Genomic DNA, 9,178 nt, shown 5'->3' on the forward strand with positions numbered 1-9,178 from the left:
GATATGTTTAAAACTGTGAGATACATAAAGCACATGATAGAGAAGTTTTTGCAGAGTTTGAAGGCCTGCTTTAACTAACTACTGAGTAATAAATATGTAAGCATTTTTAATTTTGTACTGTGTTTTAGTGTGCTACGAGCCAAACAACACGGTTGAACTGAGCAAGGGAGATGATTTCATTTGCTGTTAAAAAATAAATTTTTCACATGATCGAAGTCACCCAGTTAATGTAAGTCACTAGCCATATTTTTTAAACTTATCTTTTCTCCCCAGCAATTTCTTCTGTAGGTTCTGTCATTCACTTGTTGCATTTGATTTCAAGTTAGGTTACAAGATTTCTCTTACACGTGTCATTTCATCCAAATGTTGTTCTCACCTACTGCTAAAATAATAATATCAACAATAACAATTCTGTAATGTGTTGAAAATCTGTCCTGGTTTAATCCCAGCTGAACCCAGAGCAAAAACAATGATTTGTGTCAGCTACAGTATTTCATAATTCCTGAGCAGTTTGTATTTTGAAGTTATTATGTATTTTGATAATCTTAGGGTGAGTCATAGTTAGTGGGGAAGACTGTCAGTAAATGCAGAGCTGAAATCTTTATTGCTTGTTTATTCCATGTTTTCTTTTTGAGTACAGCTTTGTCTGTTTGTTAGCTGGCTGTAAAATCAGAATATGGAAGGGACCAGCAGAAGAACAGTATTCCAGTAAAAGAAATTACAACTTTCTTTTCATTTCTGAATGAAAGGTTTTTGTTTGTTGGTTTGTTTTGTTTTGTTTTTTTTTTTCATTTGTGAATTTTCCTAGATTTTTCTAACTGATGTCACAGCTTTAAACTTAATTTCTGGAAGAGATCTATAGGTATCTTTTCCTGATAAATTTGTTTAGATAGTCAAAGTCTGGAATTTTCCCCTGTATACTTTAGCAAATCTATATGGAGTCTATGTATTAGTTTAAAGTAGGACAGTTAAATCTCACTGGGCTATGAAAAGATGGCTTGGAAAAGCATTTATCTGCACATAAAAATTTTAAATGCTTATGACTTTATACATAGAAAATTTTGCTCATTATGAAGTTTTTTGGATGTCTTGATAATAGTGTCTTTCTTTCCTCTTGTTTTGCCAGGCCTCTCAGACTTCCTCTTTGACAAATCTTACTCTCGTTCCCTGTATATTTTTAATATTTCATTTCTCTTTAACTTCTTGTCTCTGGGCATCAATGTCTTCCTGACTATAACCATGGCTCCCCCTGCCTCTTTCTTCTCTTTTCTGTGTCATTTTTGAGTCTTTCTATGTTGTGTAATGCTTTCTAAATCGTTGTATTCCATGCATCCCTTTCCAGGTACTGCACCATTTTCTTTCCTCAACGCTCTGAATTGCTAAGGAATCCAGTTACAGTGCTGAAAAGGCAAACTATAGTTCAGCTCCATCTACAGGTTTAGGAATAAAGTCTGTTGTAACTAAGCACGCTAACAAAATATTTTTTTGCGGTGCAAGTAAGTCCTCTGTGTGGGAGGCCAACTTTTCAAATGTGCAGTGTATCATTTGAAAAATTCCCTCGGGGCTCTGACCTTGTAGGCAAATCTCTTAGAAACTTGTTCCAAATGGCTTTTCATGGTAAACTGTCCAGACAGTGTCTGCTCAGCAAGGCTGCCTTTTAACAGGTCAGAATCAAATCTTAGTTGTGTCTGTACAAGTACTTTATGCTAGACTGAATGAAGAGAACTCAGTCTGCTTCACCCAAAATGCCAGGGCAGGAGGAGCTAGGAAAAAAATCAGTGACTCCATTTTGACACAGGCAGGAAACAATGAGAGGGAGGGGTCCTTGTTTCTACAGCATAAATAATATTTCTGTGACTCCCATATCATGATTCAGCAGCTCTGATGTCAAATTACAGTAACAAAGAAGACGGGAGATGGTCTGTGTGGGAAGCAGTGTTGACAAAAGCATCTTGTACAACTTCCTCTGGGCTCCTCTGCTGTGTTATCAGGGGTGGGCAGCTGTGTAGGACAAGCCCAGCATTAGGGGAGCAAAGCCCCAGAGAAGAGGTCTGTGGCAATAGCAAGAAATAAGGGTGGTAGATAAGCTTTCAAACTCAGGATCTGTGATCTTTGTGGGGCCACTGGCTCTGCCCGCCTGCAGATGCATTTGCTCAGTGTGAATGCCTGTGCTGGAACAAAACGTGCTGTGCACTGTTCAGAGCATACCCCATTTCTCATAATGCAAAATCTGCGAAGCTCAAAAATACAGGATGAACCTAAAAATGTCATAGTTGGTTAAAACATTTTTAGATCCTTGAAATATTAATTTTGGGCTCTCTTTTTTTGTGTTTAGATTTTTCAATTTTGGCAGTTTCATGTTTTCAAATTTTTCAAGCTGTCTGATAAAAATTTTCGGAAAAAAAGAGAAACTGAGATTCCACAGGACCTCGGAGTATGCTGAGAACACAAAACAAAATATGAAATACAAAACACTTAGTGTGAAGTTCTGGTGAAAAAAAAAAAAAAAAAAAAGATTTGGCAGTACTGTATCACAACTTTTCTGAGCTTTCTTTTCTCTGTCAATCCAATTGCATGTAGCACGGGGAATAAAGAAGAGGAGCTAGACTACGCATGCCTGCAGGGCATCGTGGATCTTCTTGGCATCCCCTAGATGTTGTGGGATGGCTCCGATGACTGGAGTGTCAGAACGGAAGGATACAGACTCTTTAGGAAGGACAGGCACGGGAGACGAGGAGGTGGGTCACTCTCTATGTCAGCGACCAGCTGGAGTGCACGGAGCTCTGCCCAGAGATGGGTGCGGAGCCGACCCAGAGCTAATGGGTCAGGATTAACGGGAGGGCAGGGACAGGAGATGTTATAGTGGGGGTCTGCTACAGACCACCTGACCAGGAGGACCAAGCAAATGAGGCTCTCTATGGACAGATAGGAGCAGCTTCACATTCACAAGCCCTGGTCCTCACGGGGGACTTCAACCACCCCAGTATCTGTTGAAGGGACAACACAGCAGGACATAAGCAATCCAGGAGGTTCCTGGGATGTCTTGATGATAACTTCCTTCTCCAAGTGATGGAGGAGCCAACAAGGAGAGGTGCTGTGCTGGACCTTGTTCTCACCAACAAGGAGAGGACGGTGGGGGTGTGAAGCTCAAGAGCAGCCTTGGCTGCAGTGACCATGACATGGTTGAGTTCAAGATCCTTAGGGCAGCGAGGAGGGGGACAGCAAGCTCACTGCCCTGGGCTTCAGGAGCGCAGACTTTGGCCTCTTCAGGGATCTGCTTGGTAGAGTAACATGGGATAAAGCCCTGGAAGGAAGAGGGGCCCAGGAAAGCTGGTTGATATTCAGCAGTCACCTCCTCCAAGCTCAGGAGTGACACGTGCTGACAGAGAGGAGGTCAGGTAAGAACACCATGAGGCCTGTATGGACGAACAAGGAGCTCCTGGACAAGCTCAAACATAGAAAGGAAGCCTACAGAGGGTGGAAGCAAGGACAGGTAACCTGGGAGGAATACAGAGAAAATGTCTGAGCAGTCAGGCTTCAGGTTAGGAAAGCCAAAGCCCTGATAAAATTAAATCTGGCCATAGATGTCAAGGCCAATGAAAAAAAGCTTTTGTAGGTACGTTGGTGATAAAGGGAAGACTAGGGAAAATGTGGACCCTCTCTGGAAGGAAATAGGAGACCTGGTTACCCAAGACATGGAGAAGGCTGAGATACTCAATGACTTTTTTGCCTCAGTCTTCACCAGCAAGTGCTCCAGCCACACCACCCAAGATGCAAAAGACAAAGGCAGGGACTGGGAGAATGAAAAACCAGCCACTGTAGGAGATCAGGTTCAAAACCATCTAAAGAACCTGAAGGTGCACAAGTCCATGAGACTTGATGAGATACATCTGTGGGTCCTGAGAGAACTGGCAGATGAAGGGGCTAAGCCACTATTCAGTATTTGAGAAGCTGTGGCTGTCTGGTGATGTTCCTACTGACTGGAAAAGGGGAAATATAACCCAAATTTTTTAAAAGTGGAAAAAAAGGGAGACCTAGGGAACTACAGGCCAGTCAGTCTCACCTCTGTACCTGGCAAGATCATGGAGTGGATCCTCCTGGAAACTGTGCTAGGGCACATGGAAAATAAGGAGGTGACTGATGACAGCCAACACGGCTTCACTAAGGGCAAATCATGTCTGATGAATCTGGTGGCCTTACACAGTGGGGTTACGGTGTTGCTGGATAAGGGAAGAGCAACTGACATCATCTACATGGACTTGTACAAAACATGTGACATCCTTGTCTCTAAATTGGAGACACATGGGTCTGATGGATGGACCATTCAGTGGGTAAGGAACTGCCTGGATGGTCACATGCAAAGAGCTGCGCTCAACAAGCAGAGAGCAGTTGGTGTTCCTCAGGGGTCGGAGTTGGAACCAGTGCTGTTTAGCATCTTTGTTGGTGACATGGACTGTGGGATTGAGTGGGATTGACACCAAGCTGTGTGGTGCAGTGAGATGCTGGAGGGAAGGGATGTGCCATCCAGAGGGACCTGGACAGGCTGGAGAGGTGGGACCGTGCAAACCTCATGGAGTTCAGCAAGGCCAAGTGCAAGGTCCTGCACATGGGTCGGGGCAATCCCAAGTACAAACACAGACTGGGACATGAGTGGATTGAGAGCAGCCCTAAGGTGAAGGACTTGCAAGTATTGGTGGGTGGAAAAGTGACTACGAGCCACCAATGTGTGCTCACAGCCAGAAAGCCAACTGTGTCCTGGGCTGCACCCAGAGCAGCGTGGGCAGCAGGTTGAAGGAGGAGATTCACCCCCACTACTCTGCTCTCGTGAGACACACAACCCCCCTGCACTGCTGTGTCCAGATCTGGGGGCATCAACATAAGAAGGACACGGACCTTCTTGTGCGACTCCAGAGGAGGCCATGAAGATGATCAGAGGGCTGGAGCACCCCTCTGTGAGGGCAGGCTGAAAGAGTTGGGGGGGTTCAGCTGGAGAAGAGAAGGCTCCGGGGAGACCTTAGAGTGGCCCCCCAGGGCTGAAAGGGGCTACAGGAAAGGTGGGGAGGGACTCTTGATCAGGGGTGTAGGGATAGGACAAGGGGTAACGGTTTTAAACTGAAAGAGGGTAAATTTAGATTTAGCTGTAAAGGAGTTCTTCCCTGTGAGTGTGTTGAGACACTGGCACAGGTTTCCCAGAGAAGCTGTGGCTGCCCCCTCCCTGGCAGGGTTCAAGGCCAGGCTGGAGGGGGCTTTGGGCAACCTGGGCTAGTGGAAGGTGTCCCTGCTCATGGCAGAGGGATGGAACTAGATGATCTTTAGGTCCCTTACAACCCAAACCATTCGGTGATTCTATCACTATTGTAACTGATACTGTCCATATCCAACTACAGTAAGATCAGTTTTCTAGACCTCATCTTTGAGATGCTATGCCTGCACCCCAATTTTCTCCTCCTAAGACATACTTTGAGTTGGTCTCTACACAACCTTTCTTGCCCCAGGCTGCTTGTTTCCTTATTCTAATCAATCCTTTTAACATCTCTGCTAAATTTACTCTATCTGCACCTTTTCTTCATTGATCATAGCACCAGGAAACCACTGCTGCGTACTGGATTGCTTATCCTGAATGTTGCTTGTGAATTGTTCCTTTTAACCAAAACTTTTAGTTTCCCAGATTACTGGTAACAATGAATGTTAGTTGAGCTTCAGTGGCAATTCTCTTCACTATTCTTGTTCTGAATCCTCCTCCATAATAATGTCTGCCACTGAGTTTCAGTCTTGCCAGTGGCACTCCCACTATTACTCTAGTCCTGGGTTTCTTTGCCAGCTAGAAAAGAAAAAAAAAAAAAAACTTTGAAGTACCTCAGATGAACTTTGCTATCAATTGCACTTTTTTTAGTGCCAGCTTTTATACAACTTCTGTCACCTTGGACAAACAGAAATGGAAAAACCCTGATCTCATAATTTTCTTCCGTCTTTGAGAATGTATTCCATAATGCAGCATGTCAGATTGAAACATAGCAGGAGATGTTCTCCTTGGTCTTCTTAAAGAGCTGTTTGTACCAACCTACTAAGCAGTTTTGTATTTTAACCAAATGGAGACTGCATAGATTCATCAAGAGTCTGGATGGAGACTGTGACCCACTGACCTCTACACCACGGTGGCCTCCTCATTAGAAGAAAACTGGACTAGGCTGCAATACCTGGACTTAAGTGGTGAATACTAATAATGGATCCTCCTGCATTTAAGAAGCTGGAGAATTTAATTCTGTCTCTTCCACCACTCTGAGGTGGTCATCGTTCTCAATCACAGTATTGGAGATCCTTTTGCACTCCATGAACCCTTTCATCACAGGGGCCTGATATTTAACCTTTTCTGCGCACCATTGCCTTAGCTTGTAAACACTAATCTTACAACTCTGCCAAGTGATGGCTTCTCCACTTACAGGATATGTAGCACTGGAGCTTGAAGCACTCAGGGTAAGCAACAGGTCTCACTACTTACAGTAGATCAGAGTGTGAATCTCGGCACTAGCATTCAGAATATGAACCTCACTAGAGAGGGATGTAGATCTCACTCTGTGCAGAGAATGAAAGTGTGAATGTTGGTTGTAAAGTATTTGTATGCATGCAACACTGATACTGAAACACCCGTACTGAACTGCAGCCTCTCCTCTGTCAACTGAAGGGCAGCAACTGTTGTTTAGGCTGTACCCTGGAGACAGGAAGAAGATGTATTAGGTTGTAGAAATCAGGATTTTCATTACTGAGTGCTGAAGAACATAAGAAAACCCTCTTTCATGGTCAGAACCCAACATTAACAACGTTTACATATAAGATAAAGACTGTATATCAAACACATAACACATACCGATCCCCAGCTTGGCAGGGTAATATTGTGGCCTCATTATTTAAGTCTGAAACCTCAGCAAAAAAAGCATGCTGGTCTTCCGCTAGAGGTCTAGATTCTGCTAGACCTTCCAGCAGTATTTGCTGTTCATGTTCATATAGATTTCCCTTCATTTTCTTGCCAACATTTGTTAAGACTAGGTAGAGCACCTTTTTATGATGAATCTCAGTTCTAACTTCTGTAAATCCTCTATGGCCCATCCGCCCCATTTCACTCATTTCACCCTGGCAGGTTTCTGCCCTAACCTGTTCTCTTTCCCAGACCAGACCCGTTTTTTTTTCTTCTTTCTCCAGCATGACACTGAAAACTGCCATTTACTCCATAGCCCATTTATTCCTTACAAACACTAGTGAAGTGCAGCACCTCAGACTGAGCTCGCAGCTGGAAGTTGTGCATCTGTGCATGGAGGCAGGCCTAAAGGAGTCACTGGGGCTGGCGGATAAATCTGTGGTGCACACAGAGTTAATATGCTGACAGAAACACTGAGGTTTACATCTGAAAAACCAAATATAAAAATAATATGATGAGTAAGACTAAAATTCCCTGTTCTGAGCTTCCATGGGGCCAGCTCCCCTCCCCCCCATTCAGGGCTCAGCCGTCACTTCTCCTTTTCTGCTGTGCCTTGCAGAAATGTGTCCTGGGATGAGTCAGAGCAGGACTTCCAGGCAGTAACATTACTGCATTTGGCTCCCACCAAACAGCAGGCAAAAATGCCTACTGCTGGGGCCTGGCAGCTCCTTTCGTACACTTAGCGGGCTCTCCCTCTGATTCATTTGTTACCCCTTGATACTGTTCTTTTCTGAATCGTAGGATCATAAAAAACATTAGGTTGGAAAGGACCTCTGGAGGTCACCGAGACCAGTCTCCTGCTCAAAGCTTCACAATTAGATCAGGCTGCTCAAGGTCAAGGCCAGCCAAACCTCTGAAAATCTCCAGAAAATACCACAGCAACCTTGGACATCTCTTCCAGTGCCTGACCACCTTTATTGGGAAGAACTTTCTGAAATCTTCCTGCCCTATCCACATTCATGGTCTGTCCCTGTTCCTCTGCTTGTCTGTGCCCTGTCTGTCTGTGTGTAACATCTAGTCTTACACATGTTGGGCCCTCCAGAGATGTTTTTTATGTGCCCTCTCCAGAGATTTTGCTGGGGCTCTGATACCTTCTCTTTGCAGCTAGTGCACTTTCAGGGCACCATTCATGTCCCACCCTTTTTCAAAAGCAAGCTTCTGATTGTACAAGAAAAAATACGTTTAAGAATGCCCTGGGGACAGAGTGCAGAGAGTACTATCAGGTGTGAAGAAGCATGAATTTACTGAACCACTCTGATTCCTTTATTAGCAAGCTTTATGGTGGGAATTCAGCTGTCAAAATGTCTTCCCAGGAAAGCACACGCTCCCCCCTGCCCCATGGTGGAGAGGGACCCAGCATACTCTGGAGGGTCCCCTCCTCCAACCAAAGCAGATGCTTGCCAGGCTTTCATGAGACACTCAGGGCCTAAATCCCCCTGAGGCTGTGCCTGGCTAAAGGAAAGTCTCCCACAGCACCCGAGTGACCAGAGGGAGGTTTGGCACTCCCTGGGCTTGGGGTGTTCCCGTCCTGCCAGCCCCCACCCCGACTGCACACAAAGCCCAGGTACCATGCTGAGCTGTGAACCCCGACGGCAAAACAAGTCATTGCCAAGCTCTTGCTGCAAGGTGCCAAATACCTGCGGCGTTTGGGTATTTCACAAAGGCCACCCATGCAGTACTACCCCTGAGTTTAACTGCTGGTGTCCAGTAGCTGTGTGAAAGATCAGATCTAATCTACCAGTTTGTATCTTCTTCCCTGCCCTGACGCTGGTGAAATTCCCTATTTCCCCCCCAAAAGACGCTTTAGCTCTAACCCGGGCAGGGGAAGGGGAAGCCGGTCCGGACCCAACGATCTCGTTTTGCGGGCAGGCGGCACCTCCCTGCGGTGTCCCTGCAGAAATACAGCTTCACCAGGATCGCCGCTTTCCCCAGCAACCCGGCAACTGAGAGCTACAGACTCCAGAAACCTCAAGAACCAATTAGGCGTGTGAGCATAACTGCTTTTCCATTTTTCATTTTTCCTCCTACAGTTATTCCACCTTTTTTTTGTTTGTTTTTCCTTTTTTTTTTTTTTCAGTCTGAACGCTCTAAATGGGCTTTTCAGATTGATGACCCAGCCAGTAATGTACTACTGTATCAATCAAGGCAAGACTTTAAAAAATAACAGTAACAAAAAAAAAAAAAAAAAAAAAAAAAAAAAAAAAA

The sequence above is a fragment of the Athene cunicularia genome (assembly GCF_003259725.1).
Source record: "Athene cunicularia isolate RWA chromosome 5 unlocalized genomic scaffold, athCun1 chr5_part1, whole genome shotgun sequence".
Taxonomy (NCBI): Eukaryota; Metazoa; Chordata; class Aves; order Strigiformes; family Strigidae; genus Athene; species Athene cunicularia.